Source organism: Amborella trichopoda, chromosome 10 (assembly GCF_054954075.1).
Source record: "Amborella trichopoda isolate Santa Cruz 75 chromosome 10, AtrichopodaSantaCruz75HAP2 v2.0, whole genome shotgun sequence".
Taxonomy (NCBI): Eukaryota; Viridiplantae; Streptophyta; class Magnoliopsida; order Amborellales; family Amborellaceae; genus Amborella; species Amborella trichopoda.
The window spans coordinates 11,801,322-11,824,317 of record NC_142345.1 but is presented as its reverse complement, the minus strand read 5'-3'; positions in this window follow the sequence as shown (position 1 = coordinate 11,824,317).

Here is a 22,996-nt window from a genome sequence, read left to right as displayed (position 1 = left end):
GTATATTGATCAGGTTCCGTTTCCCTCCGATTATAAGAAAGGGAAGTTTCCTTTATTCAACGAAACCACATCCCTAAACCAGCATATTGCCCACTTCCTGGCAGCATGTCGTCAAACAACGACCGATGAGAGACTTCTTCTCTGACAGTTCGTTGAGACCCTCGAAGGCCCAGCATTTCAAAGGTACGCTTGACTTCCTCCAAACTCACTGCATACATGGGAGGAGATGGAGAAGTTATTTTATCAACGCTTTTATGAGGTCTAGAAAGAGGTTCAAACCATCGAACTTCTCACCCTAACTCAAGACCCCGATGAGCTAATGGATCAGTTCATATCAAGATGGAGAAATTTGGATTTCTGCCATCCTAATCCTATGCCTGAGAAGGAAGCAATCCAAACTTGCATGTGGAACATGCGACCCGAAATTGCTCCACATGTCAAGGCCTCTAATCCGACCTCCATGTCAAAGTTAATCTCTAAGTTAGCTCGCTTAAAAAGTTTATCGTGCCACCACGGTGGGACACGACAACCATTTACAAGCTCAGCAAACAACCGGGGCAATGGTAGCTTTCGAAATAACACATGAGGCAGCCAACAGAAAGGAGTAATCAGTGCAGCCATCATGATCACTGATTCAAAGAAGGCTCCCTCCTAAACTTTGGACCTCTCTAAAGGGGTAAGCATGACAAGGGTTACACCCCAGGCTGGCAAGCAACAACAGTCGTACAATCGGGTACCCCCACCAGCCAACCTTGATCCGAGTGATTATTTCACCAGGAATAGGAACTTCCGTTCGAGAAGGAATGGGTCCTTGCGTTTTTCAGGTTATAATTGGAATAGAATATGATCCAGCTTATAGAAGACAAGTCCATCAAAGCAACCTGGCTTAAAAACTCAAGCGAATTATTATGCCTACCATTGGAGGATCAATCATCTCATAGATTACTGCTACACACTGAAAGATATTATCGAGGCCCTGATTCTTGAGGGTCAGATAAATCTTGAAGACTAAAGAAGACCTTTGAGGCAGACGAGGCCTCCCATGCAATAAACATTCAAGAGGAAGATGAAATGCTTGCCATCCTTTATCCCTTCTTCATTATAATTCTTCAAGAAAGCATAATCACACTGAAGCAGGCAAGGCAACGCTATTGCCTTGCTAAGGGGACTGAAGATCATTGGTGCCCGTACCATCAGATAAGAGGCCATTACCTGTCGGAATGCACAAGCTTCCTTGATATATTTGTAAAGAAAATACGGGAGTTTTACAATCTCCCCATAAGTGATCCCCAAGTCATTCCTCTATCGGGGCAAGAAGATCTCACAAGGGAGGACCTTCCTATCAATGACTCGGACTCTGTTGAATCCTCGATTTCCCAGCCATGGATAGTCTGCCATGGTCGAAGCAGACACAAGTCCTTAAGGCAAGAAGAAGTTCGCCAAGCTAGAGTTGTTCGCAAGCCAAGTGAGATGAATAGAACATCACCTCATAAAACCAGAAAGAGACGGCCACCAAGGGCTACTCGCCGAAGAAACAACACCGTTCAATCGACAGTCGAGCAAGAATTTCTCAGGCCCCTTCCTTCGCTACCAACTTTGCTGAACTTCATCCCTGGCACGATCCTTCCTCCTTCTTCATCCTATTGAGAAGACGTTCCTGTGCCATCTCCCACCCATCAAACGTCCAATGAGGGTGACTACGTTAAAAGCACTCCCCAACAGTCTAAGCAAGGGAAAGGCCTAAAAGACCCCCTGCACCCGTCCAACCCTAGTGATGACGTAAAACGATTCCTAGATTGGCATGAATAGGGGAACGACCTTAAAATTCTCCCAACTTCTAACCCTTCTGCGTCATCTTCTCCTACTTCTCATTCTCCCTCTTTTACGTTCCCTGCAGGTACAACCTTGATATGCCCGGACTTCGAGGCTTTCGATCAAGAATTTGAAGGAATCAATATGACGCAGCGAAAATGATTGAGAAAGACCCTGGCATAGGCAGCAGGATTCCTAACAGTTGCTGATGCCATGTCAGCTAAAGCCAAGGTAGTGCCACCTTCTTCAAAGAAGCACAAGAGCCAAAGAATCCCCAATGGCCCCCTGAGCTTGACTTTGAGCAGAGACTAAGAGAATCAAAAGGGCAAAGCTCCTACTCTCAAGGGGCTTTCCACATGGTGCAAATTTCAGGAGCAATACCCACCACGGTGCAGATAAATCTTAGATCAAGGAGGACGATGTAGCCTCCACCCCAGAAGTCGGGCACATTGAAGTTCACCAGTCCGCCACTGCCCCCGAATCCAAAGTCTAGTATGCCTATCTTACAGCTCCTTAGGCTCCTTCCTAATCCCAATACTTCAAACAATCCACATATTCTCCAATTCTCTGAGATCCCTTTGATCCCATACACTCAGTCTCTTCCGAAACCTCAAACTTCTGTCACACAACCAAGCCCAGTGTGCAATCAAGTCAGCCAGCCAACCAAAATAAACCTTCTGTACCCAAACCTGCTCCTCAACCCAACATACCACCCAAATCAGTGGCAGGACCAGGAACCCAAGGCCTGGATCACGAAAAGGTGAAATATGATGTGATAGGGCATCTACGGAAACTTCTGGCTCTTCTCAGTATCTACGAAGCCCTCATGCTCTCGAAGGATTACTGGATGGCTTTGGTTTAAGATCTCTCTAACCCAAAATGTATGAAACCAAAGTAGAACCTATTGAGGTTGACCCGATAATTTTAGAAGGATGTATGCCCAACACCTTTTCAGAGGACGATCTGCAGCTCGGTGTAAAATTTCAAAATCGCCCTCTCTTTGTTACTGGTGAATTACATGCATTCCCCATCAACAAAAATATGTTAGATGGAGGGTCGATAGTTAACGTTATTCCAAGGAGGATCCTTACTTGATTAGGGTTGGGGTCCAAAGATCTTACCCCGACCCACATCACAGTTCAAGGGTTCAACCAATCAGGAGAGAAGTGAGCTAGCACGGTACGCCTTCATTTTAAGATCGGTGAGCTGAACGATTACACCCAGTTTCATGTAATCAACATTGACACTTCGTACAATATTCACCTCGATTGGCCTTGGCTCCATGACCAGGGGGTGGTTCCATCAACATTGCACCAATGTTTCAAGTATAGTCGAGATGGTTGATAGCATACAATCTATGCTGACAAAAGACCATTCCTTGTGGCTAAAAATCACTATGCTGATGCTAAATATTTCTTCATGGATCTGGTGTCTCCCGAGAAGCCAAACGATGGAGGTCACAAGTCTACAATCAAGACAGCATCGTTGTCTCATGAAGATGTTGAGGATGTTGGGAGAACATTGGTGAACATGTTCAAAGAGGGAAAAAGGCAGGGAAGAATTTTACCCCTAGCCACCCTTCATTCTAACATCACAACCATCATCCCTGAAGAAACTCCTACTTCGCTTGAAAAGGAGTCTTCGCCCTCGACCCCCAGTTTTGAGCTGAAAGATGAACCATACGTCATTCTAGAGATTGAGCAAGCCATGGGGATAGAATTCCAAGCTCCAAGGATCACCTATACGTCGGCGCAGCAGAAATCATGCATATCCCCATTGCGCACTTGAAAGCTGAAGTGGTGCAACAACTGCCGTGAAATATTTTTCAAAATCCAGTTGCTATAAGTAAAGAGGATGCTCCTCAGACCGATGACCAGCTGAAAGTTCTACTTTTCCCTGACCTCTCAGGAGGAAAGCAGTTCGATAAGAGCAACTTTCTTCCCCTCAAGGCAGGATCCCCTAGCAAACTTAAGAACCGAAGTTCGCAGTTGCCAGACTTAGTTAGAGGTCTTGCATATCGCTTCAAAACATCTCAAGGAATTCCTGTCGGACACTAAAAGCTATGATGAGCTTGAAGTAAATGCGCCACTAATGTAGGCCAAAGCCCCTTCTGACTAGACTATCTATAGCAACCAGGCTCACCAAATCATGCGGAAAATGAACTATGAGCCCTTGGCCAATCAGACATTAAGAGGAGAAAAAGCAACGACTCCCCATTTCGAAGCTATCCAAACTGTGGCAGCCCACCATGGGGCTAAACAAGGCTTAGGGTAACTCTTAAAGCAATAAAAGTGTCACGAGGAATTCAAAAAAAGAAGAGAGAAATCACATGAGGTGCAGCAAAAGTAAGGAGAGAATGAAATCATGCAACAAAGTCAATCAAAAGAGAGAAGCACTTTATTAATTAGTTAAAAACTTTTACAAAGTACTGACAAGAGGAAATGACATGTTCAGAAACTATCAATCATCTTATTAATTTTTGTGCTGCATGCTGCAAGAGAAGTCTCAGTGCCCTGGACACGCTCCTTCAGTTCCGCCACCATTTGAGTCTCTTCTGCCAACGCCATAATTTTCGACTCAATTGTGCCATTGAGTTCGGACAAATCTTCAACCAATGAGGCCTTCATGGCCCTCCTCTGAACCATCTCCGTCTCAAGGCCCATGAATTTCTGTCTCAGTATTCGCATTTTTTCTTTGATTTCGATCATTCTCTTGAATCTTCCTTGTGCCTCCCTCTTGAGATCCTACTGACGGCCAGTTATCATGGCCTTCTTCTTGAAGCAAGCATCTATCTTCTCACGATGATGCAAGATCGACTCTTCCAAGAAAGCTAGCTGGCTACTTTCTTCCTCATGATGTAGCACCCCCAACCGCCAGCTCTCCAACTTGTTTGGAGTTGCATTAAAATGGGAAAGCACTTCTGTTGCAGTCCCAACTGTGGTGGTTATAGCAAAATCCTTCAGTCTTACCAAAGCTTCACCTAGCTCATTGAAAGGCAACTCCCTTAAGTCCTGAAGGCTTACTCGAAGCATGCCTGCAATCATGCTAGATACCCCACTAAAAATGGGCCTAGATGGCACTGTTGGGATTACTACTGCTAAAGAAGCCTCAACCTGCCCAGGTTCTCCAATGTCAGCCTCCCTGCGTTGACCTTCTCCCATAGGGACCTCTACTTTAGTCCCAGCAAGCTCTGAAGAAACCCGTTCCCCTTGCTCTTCATCTGCCACTTCAGCATTAGCAAGGCTGCCTTCCCTTTCCCCCTCAGAGTGCGCTGACCACCCTCGGGATAATCCCCGCAAAAGAATTTCACCCATCCCGTAAAGGTGACCCTGTCGTTGCCAGACTGAGGGGCAATCTACTGGTAGGCCTCAAAGATCTTTTGAAGACTGGCAGGCAGCTCTTCATCTCCTAAGTTAGCACCACCGAAGATGACCGAGTTCAAGGGCCCAAACGCGTCGTCATACATGGCCCCGATCATCGGGAGACCTCCAATAAAATGAAGATCTAGTAAAGAGATTCCTCCTTCTCCATGTCCAAGAAGCTAAGTATTGCTACCATTGCTCCACGTCTCCAGTAACCCCTTTACTGTGTTGGAGCAATGGTCATAGTAGCTGCCCGAACACTAGACCGTTGCTAATATTGAAGCACCTTTAAGAGTACTTCTGTAGGACCCTAATACCATGTTATTTCAGGAAAAGTATCCCTTCAAGTATTGGTGCTCCCCTTGAATTCAGAGGCCTTTTGTTAGCCACATTAGTAGTCCCTTTGCCTGTACCATTCGTTTCCCTAAGGTAGGCAAGTTCTCTTCGGAAGCTATGTTCCAATGAGTACAGTGAAGAAGTGCCACCCCTTCTTCAGTACTGACGTTGTCGTCATTGCCCTCACCTGCTTCGAAACAAACGAGGTCAATAACGAAAGTGACAAAGGGGCTACTTTGGTTCACATATTGACTGGGTCAGCCAAATGGGCTTACCCCTTGATAAAACCTCACCTGTAAAATCACAAGCACCGATTTTGGCCTCTCTTGAAAGCCGCTTCGTAAGAAGAACCATCCATTATAAAGGGCCTAGTGGTTTTACTCCCAAACGTTGCTAAGACATTGGATCAGCCCCAGATGAGTTTGCCAACACTTAGCACCTGTTATGTTTCCTAATACTTAATGTTGGCTGTGTCCGCTAATACTTAGCACCGACTGTGTCTGCTAACCCTTAATGCCGACTGAGTTTACCAACACTTAGCATCGGTTTTGTTTCCTAATACTTAGCGTCGGCTGTGTCTACTAATACTTAGCGTTGGTTGCATCTGCTAACCCTTAACGCCGACTCAGTTTACCAACCCTTAACTCCGGCTACGTTTGCCAATACATAATTCCAGCTGGGCCAGCTAGCCCTTAACGCCGGCTGTGTCTGCCAACGCTCAGTGCCTATTGAGCTTGTCAATGCCCATTGCTGGTTGCGTGCCAACGGCTAGCGCCGGCTGAGTCTGTCAACACTCAACGCTGGTTGAGATTGTCAATGCCCAACGCCGATTGTGTCCTCCAAAGGCCAGCGCAGGCTGTGATAGGATCTCTCACACGTGCCACGAAATCTAGTTGTGACACCTCGAACTCAGCTATGTCGACTGGCAACCATCTCTATGTCCTTCATGGCTGCCTAACGCATTAGCGAATGCCAACTGTCACCACGTCTCACTGCTCTGCCTGACACATGAAACAGGTAACCGTACACTTTCCCTACGACGGTTCACCTTCCCTACAATCGTTTTGACCCTTTGGTTTCCCGCCGGAACTTCCTCTATACAACCGGAAAAACCCACCGAAAAACTTTCCCGCCTGCGTTTTGGTCAGGACATCACCAGAACCTCACCAAAAACTTCTACAAACTTTCCCTAAACCCCCGGGAAGCCCCTTAAAACTCCTCGAAAAATTCCCAAGACTTGCGAAAATTCCTACCACCGCACTTCCTGCATTTTTCACCTTCAAAATACCAAAGCTGGAGCTCTTCCCTCCACCGGAAAGTCCTCTGTGCTGAAAAACTTCCTCTGCAACTTCACAAAATTTTTGGCAAAGTCTGCTCGCCGAAGGCCTTCCCTACAAAACCACCGGGACTCCAACCACTTGACGAAACTTTAACCAAGCACCCTTTACTCACCATTAAAAATTTTCTCAAGTTTTCACCTTCGATGAAAAGTGAGGGAAAACGGGGTCTTACCCCCCTTATGTAGCCTGTATTACCCTCGAACACCCGTCACAAACTGGGAATCCCAGTCGCATCCAAGGGAAGCCAAATGACGATGGACCGGAATGGGTCAGACTCGAGTCATGACTGAAGTATCAATCCATGCCCAGCGTCGGTTGACTTGGCGTCGGGTGAATTCCAAACAACCCTAGTGCCGGTTGACTCGGCGTCAGGTGAATTTCAAACGACCTTAGTGCCGGTTTACTTAGCGTCGGTTGTGTTTAAACAATGTCACGGCTCGTTCACAGCGCCATATGAGTTTTAACAACCCAGGGCGGTAGTATTTTTGAGAACTCAGCACCGGTTGAATACTCGTAGGAAACAATTATTGCTACACCTGACACCGATTGTATTTCAAGCCGTCTATTGTCGCCCATTTCCAGTTGAAGTCGTGACTTGTCATCCCTAGTGCACTTGCACCCTATCCGTTGCACCCAAGCCATGACCTAATGGATTCAGGAGCAGGCCATTATTCCTCATCCCCATAGAAGTCACGCCCCTACTGCCGCCCATTATGCCCTGTGGAGTTAGGGTCATTCTTACCTCTTCAATTCCCGGTGGGTCTGTTTCACACCAAGCTATCTTATCCCCAGCGAGTTGGGTTACATGTCATAAGACAATTCTCCATGGAGTCTCATATTTCACCTCAGGGAGCCACACTTGCCCCCTAAGCCCTAGTGAACTCCGCTTCCATTCACCATCCCTCGTTGGGCCACCATCTCCATCTGAGCCCTTTGCATGTGTACGGCCTCAACCATTTTATCCCCAGGGAGTTGAATTGCCATCCATAGACCTATTCCTCATTGAGCTCCACCTACATGGCGACCCAGTCTTGGTCCGTGCTGCACGACCTTAAACTGCCTCGATTCGTGCTACACAACCATAAACTACACAGCCCCGGTACGTGCTACATGACCTTAAACTGCACAGCCTCGGTTCTGTTGCACGGCCCTAAACTGCATAGCCCCTGTCTGTGCTGCACCACCCTAAACTGCATAGCCTCGGTCTTTGCTGTATGAGCCTAAAACACATAGCCCCGGTCCGTGCTGCACGACCCTAAACTACATAGCCTTGGTTCGTGCTACATGACCCTAAACTACACAACCCCGGTTCATGCTGCACGACCCTAAACTACACAGCCTAAGTCTGTGCTGCATGACCCTAAACTGTACAGCCTCGGTCCGTGCTGCACGATCCTAAATTTCATAGCCTCGGTCCATGTTGTACGACCCTAAACTGCACAGCCTCGGTCCATGTTGCACGACCCTAAACTGAACAGCCTCGGTCCATGCTGCATCACCCTAAACAGCACAACCTCGGTCCATATTGCATGCCCCTAAACTGCATAGCCCTGATCCGTGCTGCATGACACAGCCCCGTTCCGTGCTGCATGACTGTAAACAGCACAGCGCCGGTCCATGTTGCATGACCCTAAACTACACAGCCTCGGTCTGTGCTACATGACCCTAAACATCACAGCCCCGGCCCGTGGTGCATGACGCTAAACTGCACAGCCTCTGTCCGTTCTGCATGACCCTAAACTACACAACCTCGGTCCATGCTGCACGACCCTATACTGCACAGCTTTGGTCCATGGTGCACGACCCTAAACTTCACAACCTCGGTCCATGCTGCACCACCCTAAACTACATAGCCTCAGTCTGTGTTGCATGACCCTAAACTGCACAACCTCGGTCTTTGCTGCACGACCCTAAACTGCACAGCCCCGGTCTGTGCTGCATGACCCTAAATTGTACTACTTCGGTCCTTGTTGCATGGCCCTACACTTCACAGCCTCGGTTTGTGTTGTACGACCCTAAACTGCATAGCCCAGGTCCATGCTGCACTATCCTAAACTGGACAGCCTCAGTCCATGCTTCACGACCCTAAACTGCACAGCCTCGACCAGTGCTACACAACCCTAATCTGCACAGCCCCAGTCCATGCCGCACGACCCTAAACTGCACAGCCTGAGTCTGTGTTGTACGACCCTAAACTACACAGCCTCGGTCCGTGCCGCATGACCCTAAACTGCACAGCCTCAATCTGTGTAGCATGACCCTAAACTACGCAGCCTCGGTCTGTGCTGCACGACCCTAAACTGTATAGTCTCAGTCCATGCTGCATGACCCTAAACTACACAGCCTCGATCTGTGCTACACGACCCTAAACTGCACAGCCCCGGTTCGTGCTGCATGACCCTAAACTACACAGCCTAGGTCCGTGCTGCACGACCCTATACTGCACATCTTAGGTCTAGTTGCACAACCCTAAAACTACATGGTCCGAACTATATAAGCTTAAATTTTAGTGGAGGTCTTGTTGCATAACCTTAACCTGCACGGTCTAGGTTTACGACTTTAAACTGCATAACCATGGTCCAAACTATATGACTTTAAACTATAGCGAAAGTCTAGTAGCATGACCTTAAACTGTACGATCCTAGTCGTATGGCTTTAAACTGGATAACCACGGTTCAGCTGTATAACGCTAGCCATAGTGCACGTCCTAACCACATGACAATAAACATATTTTCACATGTCCAAGAGGCATGATCATAAACTCGCCCCCACATGCACGCACATGCCTTTACATGCACTTTCACGCATGTCTTTCCTAACCTACCTGTTAGTGTGCGCGTGCCACTTTCATTGCCTCCCTAATGTGTTCATTCCTTTCATCGTCCTACATCATTCCCTAGTGAGTCTCACCCGTGCTCACAAAACGACAAATCATCTCGCCATCCAAACTCGTTGTAAGTTAGTGGGGCACTATTGTTTCACCCACATTTCATACATCTGTCATAGGTAGCCTCTTGCCATTTCCCCAAGTGAGTCAAACCACTACCATACTCACTCCATGGCCTCTACAGATTGCCATCCATCTCCATTATGGTCCAATTGTACGACCTTAAATAATAGTGCATGTCCTGGCCACATGACGTTAAACTGTTTCGCACAGGTCCCGAAGGCATGACCTTAAACATGCCTTCACAAAAAAAAAGATGAAATAACGGGCATGGTGTATACCTTAACAAGGGAACACTATGAGTAAAAATGACGGACGGGCATGGTCACGAAACCATGATTAAAAGAGTTCCGTGAGTAAAACCCGGGCATGGTGAAAACCCAAAAGGGAATCATGAGTAAAAAATGATGAAAAGGGTGGACATGGCCAAACTTTCATGGGTAAAAGTGCCCCAAAATAAAAAATAAGTTTGTGAAAATTGTCTCTATGATGCTGCTTCCCAAGTTCAAGGGAAAATATGCACAGGATGTTTGGACCATTAAACAGGTTGATGCAGCACTCGCCTCAACAGGCGACTTCATCCCTCACTCAAAATAAGAAAATCCCTGGTATCACAATGTCAGGAATCCAAAAATAAGAGCTTCAAGGAAAAGATTTTGACAGCCTGAGTCTAGTTGCAAAAGGGCTCGAAAGACAGAAGACTCACCAAAACGGCAAGACAAGTCTCATGAGGAAGAATACTATTCCCATGAGGTCATAAACACAATCTTGAAACAAACACTACAAAGGCAAGAAACTGACAAAGCCAGGATGAAACCTACCAGAGACTTCAGCTCGCTTAGCTAGTAGCCCCAGACTTTTGGGACCGGCTAATAAAACTGGCCCCGACTAGACTCAGTAGACGAGACCTACAGTGGTACTCTGTTCATCAAAAGCAAACCTTGTGCAGCAGCAAACATTTCCGACCAAAAGCCAACAAATGAACCCAGTCCAAATGGGAACAATGCCCTTCTACATGGCACTCAATTGCCAAACGGGGCTGATTCTGACTGATGAGGTCTATACAAAATCCTCAGCTTAAGAATCACAAACAGTCCTCACGAGGGTGAGGACTTTGACAAGATCCCTCAAAAAGGTCTCTTCGCCCCTTAAAGTCTCCACAGACGAACCCGCGAACAATGCATCCCTACGTCTGAGCAATCTAGTTACACCGTTACATGAATCTCCTCGACGTTCACGTGGTCCTGTGGCTATGAAGAAAAAAAGTAAAACCAGAAGGAAATTTTCAGAATGATTGTCCTTCTTACTCCTCTTGAAGCACAACATTTGGCTGGGCAAGTTGTTTGAACATAATTTTCAGCACCTTGGTCCATGATAGGAAGCATGTCAAAATGCTTGCAAAACAGTGGAAGACAATCTCATAATTTCCCCATAATTGGTTAGGATATTCATCTATACTTCAAAAGACCACCTGCCAATTTTCATCGTGATCAGACATGTCAAAGGCAATGAACACAAAGAAATAATTGCAGCGAAATCGGTCTCTAACACCCTGAAATGGACCTTGTAACTAGAGACATACTTTTAGTGCATCAAATAGCTGTGGGACCACTACCATTAGATCCGGCATGATCGAAAACCCCTTTGGGTCAAGTTTCGGCTTAATCAGTCACTCCAAGACAAAGTTATGGGTGAAATACCAAAAAGGGCTATGCCGCACACTATTCCCTCGTGGCCTCAATCCATCAAAACACCATTAAAGGTGGCTATTTTAACAGTCATGGACAGTCACTTTCGGGGCCTATAACTCACTCAGATTGCTCTCAAATTTGGTGAGCGTATTCATCTCATCAAGACAAGCAATTCGATACGCGGTACACCCCATGACGATGCTCGAGCAAAGAGAATAACTAAATGAAAGTCATTGATCCTTGAAGAAAGTTGTGAAAAATTCAGCAGAAGCATACCTCGTTTGAGTAGCCAGATCACGATGCTCGCATACCAATCGGCATGAAAACAATTGCGTTATGTGCGTGAGGTCCGAGACTATCTGTGGTCCGAACCTCATGTAAGATGAACGGTTCGATTTCACACACAAAGGCATCAAAATTGCTATAAATTCCAGTCAATGGATTTAAAGATTCCGGTCAAAAACTCCAGACGACAAAATCTTCATCCGGACACGAAATCAAGCTACGTTTGTTGCAACATGATCATGACGGTATGCTCAGTGTGATTCAATGAAGAAATCAAGAATAAACATCAAGGAACGAGCACACAATTGATCCAAAGTTTTCAAGATTCATCCAAAATTCAAGTCTCATGATCATGGATCAAAAACATGATTCATGGCTCGAAGTTGGTATCAAAACGATCGCCAAGCCGAGCCCTATAAGAAAATAATAATCTTTCGATCAAACAGGCATCAAAACGACCCCGAGTCAGCAACAGAAGATCACGCAAATTCTAGGGCAGTAGCTAGGACTGTTATGGAATTCCACACATTGTTAAGTGAGGGCAAAAAAGTCTTTTTGCCCCCATTTTTAAAATTTCAGTAAATTCAATGAAATTACAATTATCTTCAATTCTAGTTAGGTTTTTAGCATACACCCACATTTTAGCTCAACTCTATATAGACATGCAAAGCTAAATTGTAAGGACCCTTCGGTTCATTTTCTCATTGATTCAATAAAATTTCTATTCTTGTTGAAGTTCTTGGGTATGTCTTGGAGAAAGAGAGAGGAGAGAGAAGAAAAGGGTCGGTACCCTTTGGGTAGATAACTTTCTCTCTCCTCCCCTCTTTCTCGTCTCTATCTCTTTCTCGCTCCTCCCCTCTTTCTCGTCTCTATTGTTTTTCCCTCCTCCCCTCTGTCTCTTCTCTATCTCTTTCTCTCTCCTCCCCTGTTTCTCGTTTATATCTTTATCTATCTTCTTCTCATCTCTATCTCCTCTTTTGAAGCCTGTTAGTGAAGCCTAGCGCCGGTTGGATTTCTCCCTCTCCTTCACTTCTGAAGTCAGACGGCGAAGCCTAACGTCGATTGGACATCTCTATCTCTTTCTCTTTTGAAGCCAGTCAGCAAAGCATAACGCTAGTTGGATTTCTCTTGCTCCTTCTCTTTTGAAGTCAGTCGGTGAAGCCTAGCGCCGATTGGATTTCTCTCTCTCCTTCTCTTCTGAAACCAGTCAGTGAATCCTCGCACTGGTTGGATTCTCTCTCCTTCTCTTCTATTGCAGTCGGTGAAGCCTAACGCTGGTTGGATTTCTCTCTCTCCTTCTCTTCTGTTGTAGTCGATGAAGCCTAGCGCTCGTTGGATTTCTCTCTCTCCTTTTCTGTCACAGTCGATAAAGCCTAACGTTGGCTCAATCTCTCTCTTGATTTTCTTCCATCACAATCGGTGCAACCCTAACGTCAGTTGGGTCTCTCCTTTTCTCTTCTTCTGTCATAGTCGACGAAGCCTAGTGCTGACTGTGTTTTATCTCTCTTCTTCTTATGCAGTCGGTGAAGCTTAGAGCCATATGCATTTTCTCTCTCTTCTTTTTACACAATCGATAAAGCCTAGTGCCTTTCTCTCTCTTCTTTTGACACAGTCGATGAAGCCTAACGCCGACTGCATTATCTTTCTCTTCTTATGACATAATTGACAAAGCCTAGCGCCGACTGTATTTTCTCTCTCTTCTCTTGACAGTTAGTAAAGCCTAATGCCAACAACATTTTCTCTCTCTTCTTCTGATACAGTCGATGAAGCCTAGCACCGATTATATTTTCTCTCTCTTCTTCTGACACAATTGGTAAGGCCTAACACCAACTGCATTCTCTCTCTCTTCTTCTGACATAGTCGGTGAAGCTTACTGTCGACTGGGTTTTCTCTCTTCTTCTGACGCAGTTGACGAAGCTTAGTGCCGATTGTATTTTCTCTCTCTTCTTCTGATACAGTCAGTGAAGCCTAGCACCAATTGTGTTTTTTCTCTCTTTTGAAGCCAGTCGATGAAGCCTAGCACCGACTGTGTTTTCTCTCTCTTCTCCTAACAGTCGGTGAAGGCTAGCTCCGATTGCAATTTCTCTCTCTTCTTCACACAGAGTCGATGAAGCTTAGCATCGATTGCATCTTCTCTCTCCTCTTCTCTGTGTAACACAGTCGACGAAGCCTAGCGTCGACTTTATTTACTCTCTCTTCCTTCTAACACAGTCGACAATTCCTAGCGCCGACTGTGTCTTCCTTCCCTCTCTCTCTTTTATTCTCCCGTCTTTCATACTCTTCTCTTCCTTTCTTCTCCCTCCCTCCTTTTTTTCATTTCTTCTCTTCATTTCTTATTCTTTCCTCATAACCATCAGTATGTTATTATTTCATTCGACTAAGAGGGATTGAGGTTAGCCTCTCAAGGTAGTTCGGTCGTCTAGTCGTAATGTTGTCGTGTCAGGACTACTTGACCCTATTTATTGCCACGACAGGCTAACCATCGTGCCTAGCTAATTGGTATTGGTAATGATGTCTAGTAGTAATCCTGTGAGCCGGTCTTAGTTACCGAGCCCATTTTACTACCATGTCAGGCCAATTATTCATCAGCTTCGTCACCGTTCTGATCCTCTCGCTCAGTCAAATTCTTCTCTCCCTCACCCTTCTTCTCTTATTTTTCTTTTTGAATGTGTATGCTTGTGTACGTTCATCAAAGAGGAAAAGGGTGAAGTTTGACCTGCCTGTCTTATAACCTTTGTCATATGTGTGTGATTGCAGAAAACAAGAAGAATACAAGCCAAGGGAGGCGATTTCAAACCAGTTTTATTATTTGGGGGCTTTCTTCTTGATCTAAGAGGGCGCCCATGCGAGCCAGCCCGAGTAAGTCCCGAACCCACCTTAAATTCCTCTCTCACCGATTGGTAACACCTACCCCTGTTCTCGAATGAGGTTCTCGAGACAACGATCCCAAAAACATCCCAAGTCTTCCCTCAAAACCCAGGACGTGTGCCGCCCGATCCCCAAAAGGATCCGGAGGGCGAGATCGAGGCACCTAACAACATACAATCAAGCTCATCTTAAAAATTGACCCACTTAAGTACCTAGTAGAGAGATCAGTCCTTAACAAACGTTTGACAAAATGGAGAATGCTATTGAGCTAGTTCGAGATCGAATATGTCACTCAAAAATCGGTCAAAGGACAAGCCATTTCTTACCATTTAGTTGAACACGCACTGCTAAATAACACTTCCGTTAACACAGATCTTCCTGATGAGAACCTCCTCACAATTGAGGAATCAATTTGGGGGCTATACTTTGATGATGCAAGGACTAAATACGGGTCAGGTGTAGGGGCTATATTATGCTCACTCAAGAAAATTTTAATGCCAATAGCTATCAGACTGAATTTCCCATGTATCAACAATATTGTCGAATATGAAGCCTTGATAACTGGACTCGAGAATTCCATAGAGCTGAAGATCCAATAAATACCAGCCTTGCTCGTCATAAACCAAGTTCAAGGGATTTGGAAGGTCAAAGAAGAAAAATTAAAGCCTTATCAAGAAAAGGTGGAAAAGATGATATAATATTTTAAGCAGATCACCTTTCAGCATGTAACTAGGGAAATAATCAGTTTGCTGATACCCTTGCAAACCTTGCTTTGATGGTCGACATTCCTTTAGAAGTCACCATGCGGCTATTTTACATCAGGCACAAGCACGACCCTTCCCCAACAAGGATCGACAAAGAAATAGAGCGTGAAAATGAGAATAATGAAGAAGTGTCTTTCGTGACCTTAGATGCACTAGTCAAAGCAAAACCATGGTTCCACGATGTGCTGTCCCTGTTAAAAGATGGGTCATACTCCGACGGCGCCACCAAAAAGGATAAGGAAGCCTTCAAAGGTTTTCTATGGGTTTCATAATAAGGGATGACCTTCTGTTCAAGAAATCCTTTGATGGCACCATCTTACGGTGCCTCAACATCCAGAAATCGACCAAGTATGAGCAGAATTATACAATGAAGGAGGTCATTCTTGGGCAGCTGCCCTAGCATAGAAAATCAGGTGTCAAGGCAATTATTGAACCACCATAGCTAAGGATTGCTGGAAATTTATTAAGAGGTGTCCCAAATGTCAGCTCTATGGAGACCTCATTCATGCACCGTTAATACCACTTAACTCAACACCGCTCATATGGCCTTTTGTCATGTGGGGTCTTGATATCATCGGAATGATTTCACCAAAAGCCTCAAATGGCCACCTTTACATACTAACCACTACATAATACTTCACAAAATGGGTAGAGACTGCATCATTAGTCAAGATTGAAGGTCAGCATGTTGTCTGTTTCATTAAGAATAACATTGTATTTAGATTTGGCGTTCCTGAGTCAATCATTACCGACAATGGAACCAACTTCAAAAATGAAAATGACACTAAGGTGTACAAAAATTTTGGGATAATGCATAAATTCTCCACACCCTACTACCCCCAAGGAAATGGACTAGTAGAGGCCACAAACAATAGACTTCTCTCAAAATTATAGATAGAATAATAGAAGGTGGCAAAGATTGAAACAAAAAGCTAAACAACATGCTATGGGCCTATCGAACAACTGAGAAGACACCCACTGGCATGATCCCACACTCATTAGTGTATGGTATGGAGGCTATGCTACCCACTGAAGTAGAGATACCGGCTCTCAGAGTGCTCGTTCATAATGATTTAGACGAGGAACAAAAGATCGAAGAACGAATCTCTACCCTCTATACTCTAGATGAAAGACGACTACGAGCAACACAAAATATCGTAGCTTACCATCATAGAACAGAGAGGGCATACCAAAGAAAAGTTGTTCCCCGATAATTCAGAGAAGGAGAAATGATACTCAGGATGATCTTCCACATTCCTACAAATCTGCACCCATTAGGCAAATTCAAACCTAATTGGGAGGGACCATTTGTAGTAACCCGAGTGCATGCAGGCAATTCCTATAAAATAAAAAATCAGGAGGGGTATGAACTCAACGACCCCATTAGTACAATGTATCTCAAAAAATACTACCCGTAATAGGCTAAAAAAACTGAAAAAAAAAAAAACGGCCCTGTGAAAACCACAAAAGGCATCACGGTTAAAAAATAAAAAGGAATAAAAATTAAAAAAAATAAAAAATCCTCCAAAAAGGAGGCTTTAGTCCAAAACCATAAGGACAAACAGGTACTTACAAGTTACAACAATACTGTATAAGCAGACCCTAAGGATGAAGACTCATTTTAATCCTTGCAGGTTCCCAACAGAACCAACCTCGGGAACTCATGGGAAGGCAACATGAATTGGAGACCCAAGATTTCAATGAACCCCAGGAAGAATGTCGCGACCTCTCCAAGAAGGAAGCCCGACAAGAACCTAAAGAACTCCTCATGGTTTTGAGAAATACAAGGCCAAGGGAAACGGCAAGACTCTTGAGCCCTCAAGACCTTACAAGGAAATATTTTTCATCATATTTAAAAAAAATGAATAAAAAAGAAATAAAGAAAATTACCACCAAAGGGGGCCACAGGTGGCCAAAACTGTAAGGTCTGTCCCTCTTTGAAAATTCTTTTCAAATTGAATTTTAAAATCATCCATTTTCAAAAATCTTTCCTTTCTAGAAAGCACTTCCTCCATCACTACAAGCGATTAAATTGTTAGTCGATCTGGCCTTGTTCTCGAAGCCATCTTCCTATGCTTATTATGAAGGCTTCAAACTAGTCAAGCATTCCATGGTTGTATGAGTATAACTGCCAACTACCACATATCGGATATGGGTAACCGTGCCTATGACGACATTGGCTAGTTTCGGAGCACTCTCTCATGACTGGATCCCCAGAAGTAAAAAGAGGCAAGCCCATCCCCGTGTTTGTGTATTACGATCTGACAACCGGAATTTTGGGGCAAAAAACCTACAACTAGGGGGCTAAGTTTGTAAAAATTATGTCTGACAAGTATGTGCAAATACAATGTCCTCCTCTACCTCGATGAATCAATTCCACATGTAAGGATCAACAAATACCCGAAAGCAAGGTCAATAAAAAAATTATAGAAAAGAAAAAAAAAATTTCATGGGCAACACCACTGGTGCCTCCCAGCCAAAATTGATAAAAAACAAAAAGGTCTTTTTTTTAAGCGCAACACCTTGTCACCCAACCAATATAAAAAAAAAATTGTTTTTTTTTTATGGGAGACACGGGTGGTGTCGCCCAACCAAAAAAAAATTGTTTTTTCTATGGGCGACACAGGTGATGTCGCCCACCAAAAAAAAAAATAATAAAATGATTTTTTTTATGAGCAACACAGGTGGCGTCGCCCACCCAACCAAAGAAAAAAACAAGTGTTTTTTCTATGGGCGACACTGGTGGGGTCTCCCAACAAAAAACAAAAAACAAAAAAAAAACCAAAAAAATTGCTTTTTCCATGGACGACATAGGTGGTGTTGCTCACCCCCCCAAAAAAACAAGGAGAAAATGTTTTTTTCTATGGATAACATAGGTAGTGTCGCCCACCAAAAAAAAAAAATTTTTAAGGGCGACATCGGTGGTGTTGTCCAACAAAAATAATTAAGAAAAAAAAAAGTTGTTTTCATATATCTAATGGATTTACGAAAGTTTTCATATGCTCCTTGATGGCATGAGCCTAAACTGCCAACCAATTTTCCAAAAAAAGAAAATGCTCCTTGGTGGCACGAGCCTAAACTGCCAACCAAAATCATTCAGAAAACATCACACTCATGCAACGTAAAAGAGCCAAGACAGGAAAATTTATAGCCCCGTATGACGTAAAAGGTCGGGTACATTAAAAAAACATCAAACTCGTGAGACACAAAAGAGTCGATACAGGAAGAACGTAAAACTCGTGCGACGTGAAAGAGCCGAGACAGGAAAAACACCGAACTCGTGTGACGTAAAAGAGCCGAGACAGGAAAATGTCATACTCATACAATGTAAAAGAGCCGAAATAGAAAAATGTCTAACCCCATATGATGTTAAAGGTCAGGTGTCTTCAGAAAATGTCTAATCCCATTTGACATAAAAGGTCGGGTGTATTTAGAAAACGTCTAGCCCGGTATCACGTAAAAGGTCCGGTGTATTTAAAAAACGTCTAACTCCATATGATGTAAAAGGTCGGGGGTATTCAAAAAATGTTTAGCGTGGTATGATGTCAAAGGTCAGGTGTATTCAAAAAATGTCTAGCCCCGTATGACATAAAAGGTTGGGTGTATTTGTCTAGCCCCATATGACGTAAAAGGTCGGTGTATTGTCCATCGCTACATGATGTTAAACTGCTTAGAGGGCTCTATGGTTGCAGGAGCTAAAACTACTAAAAAATTACTTTTCAAATTATCTTTCTCATTTCAAAATTTTCATTATATGTCTTGTGTTTTCAAAAACTTTGATTTCTTTGTTACAATCGTAACATGTCCAAGTTTTTAGTTCTATTCAAAATTGTCCCCTAATTTTCAAAATTTATAAAAAAAGATTTCAAAAAAGAAGAAGGAAGGAGCTTATATGATGATCATAACATTGTTGCCTCATCTCTCTCTTCAGAATTGACTTGGCTAAACCTTTTTCTAAACAGATAGAACCTATAGAAGACCTTAGGAAACCTTAAGGAAATCAAAGAAAATGGCAGGTTTAAAGTTTTGAAATTTTGAAAACCCCTGAAGTTAAGTGGCATGGCTAGAAAATCCAATTTGAGTTTCAAGCTTGTGTAACTCACCGACATCTCACGCAAAAAACCCTAGGATGAAAATGCTCTAGGTGGGTGAGCAGGGAGCACAATGTCTTGAAGGGACAGTTGGTGTGCCCTCTGACCATAGTCAAGATGAAATTTAAAATGTCCGCATTATCTTTGTCACTCACCTGCCCCTCGAAGGATAGGGAACGCCAAAGAGTATCTACTTCTTTGCCACTCACCTCTCCCTCGAAGGACAAGGACTGTCAAAGAGGGGCAACGGTAGACACCCCATTTTAAAACTGGCAAATTTTGTGGTTTTCCTGAACCCATAAGACAAAACTATCCTAGCAAACTCCTTGATCATAAAGCACCATAGTCCATACTGCCTACCCTGTGATCGAGAACCCTACTACCTGCCCTTTGATCTAGAATCCTACATATACCCTGTTTTCCCAAACAATTCATTAAAAAAAGCAAAATACCTTGTTTTGGCCCAAGTTTTCTTCAGAAGCATTACAAGAGCTTGAAGATCAGACTTGATTTGTAATTTTGCAATTTTGGTCAGTTTTGGTCTGGGAGACACTGGAAGTGCTGCCCAACCCAAACATGACGACACACCTAGTGCCGCCCACTAGAATGGGCGACGCTCGGAGCGTCACCCGAGAGAGCGTCGCTCAGCTTGGAGTGACCCGAATTTGCTGATTTTTGGCAGGCAGCATCTTAACAGTCTTGAGATCAGTCTTGCACAAGAATCTGCCATTTCGAGAAGATTTGGTCTGGGCGACATTCCTAGTGTTGCCCGGCCCAAACTGACCCAAAAGGATGATTTTGGGCAAGAACCATCTCAACAGCCTTGAGAACAGTCCTGCATAGGAATTTGCCATTTTGAGTATATCTGGTCTGGACGATGCTCTTAGTGTTGCCCAGCTCAAACTGATCCGAAACAGAAGATTTTTTGCTGGCAGCTCCTCGACAGCCCCAAAATTTTCCTCGCATTGGATAATGCTAATTTTGAGCATATTTGACTTAGGGAACACTGTCAGTGCCGCCCAGCGCTGACTGCTTAGAAACAGCAGTTTCTGCATGCCATGATTTCCCTTCCATTTTGGACTAGGTTTAATGAACCTAAACCGTTTTTGGCCAGGCGACACTGCTGGTGTCGCCCAAGCTCGGGACCAGAAAAACGACAGTCTAGGCTTAGGGACCTGTTGGTTAGGGTATGTTGCCTTTCCCAGCCGATTCTCAATTTATAAAGGGATATTTTCATGGCTGTTTGTGAGGTTTAGAAAAAGGAGAAAGGTTGAAACCTTAAAGTTGAAAATTTGAGATTTTAAAACCCTAGGTTGAGACCTTAGTGAAACCCTAGACCTGAGACCTGACCTAAACCTAGGAAACCCTAGTTTTGAGCCATCCTTAGATCAAGAAAGCCATTCAACCAAGCCAAGGCTTGGTCAAAACTTAGAGAGAGATAAAGAGGTTACATGGCATAAAGTCAGTCGATCCTGGTATGGACGAGGCCTCGAAGCCTCGGGAGTCCCAGGCCAACTAGCCTGGTCTGGTACATTTTATCCTTTCCTGTGTTTCTTTTATATGTTTTTTTATTTTATTAGAATTGAGATAGTTTTATTGCTTTTTTACATAGTATTTTGTATTTTTGATCAATGTTGGCTCTGTCACTGATCTGAAAACTGATCCAATCATTTCTAAGTTGATCTGACCTCAAATCAGAATTCGATTGTCCCATCTATCTTTATCTTCTTTTGAGAAAATTAGTTTGTGGTGTTAAGATCTGAGGGATCTTCCTCTAAAGATCACTCCAATTTTTTATTGTAAACAACAATGACAAATGGATACCTCATTTTGTAATGTCTTCACACACTCACAATCCCCAGCGTTCTTTAGGGTTTTTGATAGGTTGTGGCCTTGCAAGACACGACCCTCTCCTTTTGCCTTTCTGGCGAGAGCGCATTACACTGCCAATGGGTAACCCAATGCGTAGTGCCCTTAAAGATTTTGGGGGTGTAACCCACCCAAACATTCATATTCACCTCCTAACTCCCTTCCTATCATCGGCAGCCGAGAAAGATCTTAACTACCAACATAACATTCTTATTATATTATAATAAATTACACTATCAATGGATGACCCGTTGTGTAGTGCCACAAATTATAGTCTCAAAAATCTCATACTACACTACCAATGGATGTCCCATTCCATAATGTACCACATCATATTCTAACCATGTCATATCCCACCTCCACTAGATGTCTCATTGCGTAGTGTTTTGTATCACATTCTTATCACATCAGATCCCACTACCAATGGGTGTCCCATTGCATAGTGTTTCATAATACATTCATGTCATAAGCATGTCTTATTATAATCATGCACATGCATATCGCATAAGCATTCATTCATGCCCAAGCATGACTCATCACCATTATTCAAGAGTTCATGAGCATTCACTATATCATAAGCATGCCTCATTTCACCTATGCATATTCAACAATTCATAACAAAACAGAGTTTCAATATGATAACCTTTTAGAAAATTTGGCCTAACTTCCAATCCATAAAGAGTTTTGTCATGGTCCTAAAACAAATTTGAAATATATTCATCCACCTTTTATTTAGAAGTGGCTTAGCCTTAATCAGAGACATATTGATTAGTGAACAACATTCCAAAAAACTGCAATAGTTCTGGAAATCCACTGCAACTCACGACAGTGATATATATGCATACAAACAGGGGCATAATTCCCAAACCATCAAGAATTTCAACGTGGTTTCAAAACCAAATTTGAATTAGACATACATATCCTTCATTTAAAAGTAGTTTAAGAAAATTTTGACACCATCTGGTTAGTAAAGAGTTTAGCACAAGACATGCAATAGTTCTTAAAATTCATTGCAACTCTCAACAATGACATATTCATGCGAATAAAGGCATGATTCCCAAACCGTCAATAATTTCAACAGGGTTCCAAAACCATTTTTGAATTAAACACACCCATATTTAATTTAGAAGTGGTTTTAAATATTTTCACCCCATTTGTTCGTTAAACATTTTAGTACAAAACATGCAATAGTAATGGAAATTCACTGCAACTCTCAACAGTGACATATTCATACAAACAAAGGCATAATTCCCAAATCATCAAGAACTTCAACATGGTTTCAAACCAAAATTTGAATTATAAATACCCATATTTCATTTAAAAGTTTTTTAAGATCTTTTGGACACTAACTGGTCAGTAAACAGTCCCAATTAAAAATATACAAAGTACCTCAAAATGCAGTTTATAGTTTTGGCCAGTTTACAGTTTTGGCATACTTTACAAAATAACCCATAACTTCCAAACCAGAATAGATATGGATACAAGGTCTTTTCCATATCAAAATAGAGACACAGGGGTACCTTCCCACAAATTTTTATAGCCAGCAGCAATAATTTCAAAGCTCAATTTATATTGCCCATAAGAATCACAATCTTGGAAAAACAGGCATATTCTAACATAAATTCCATAGC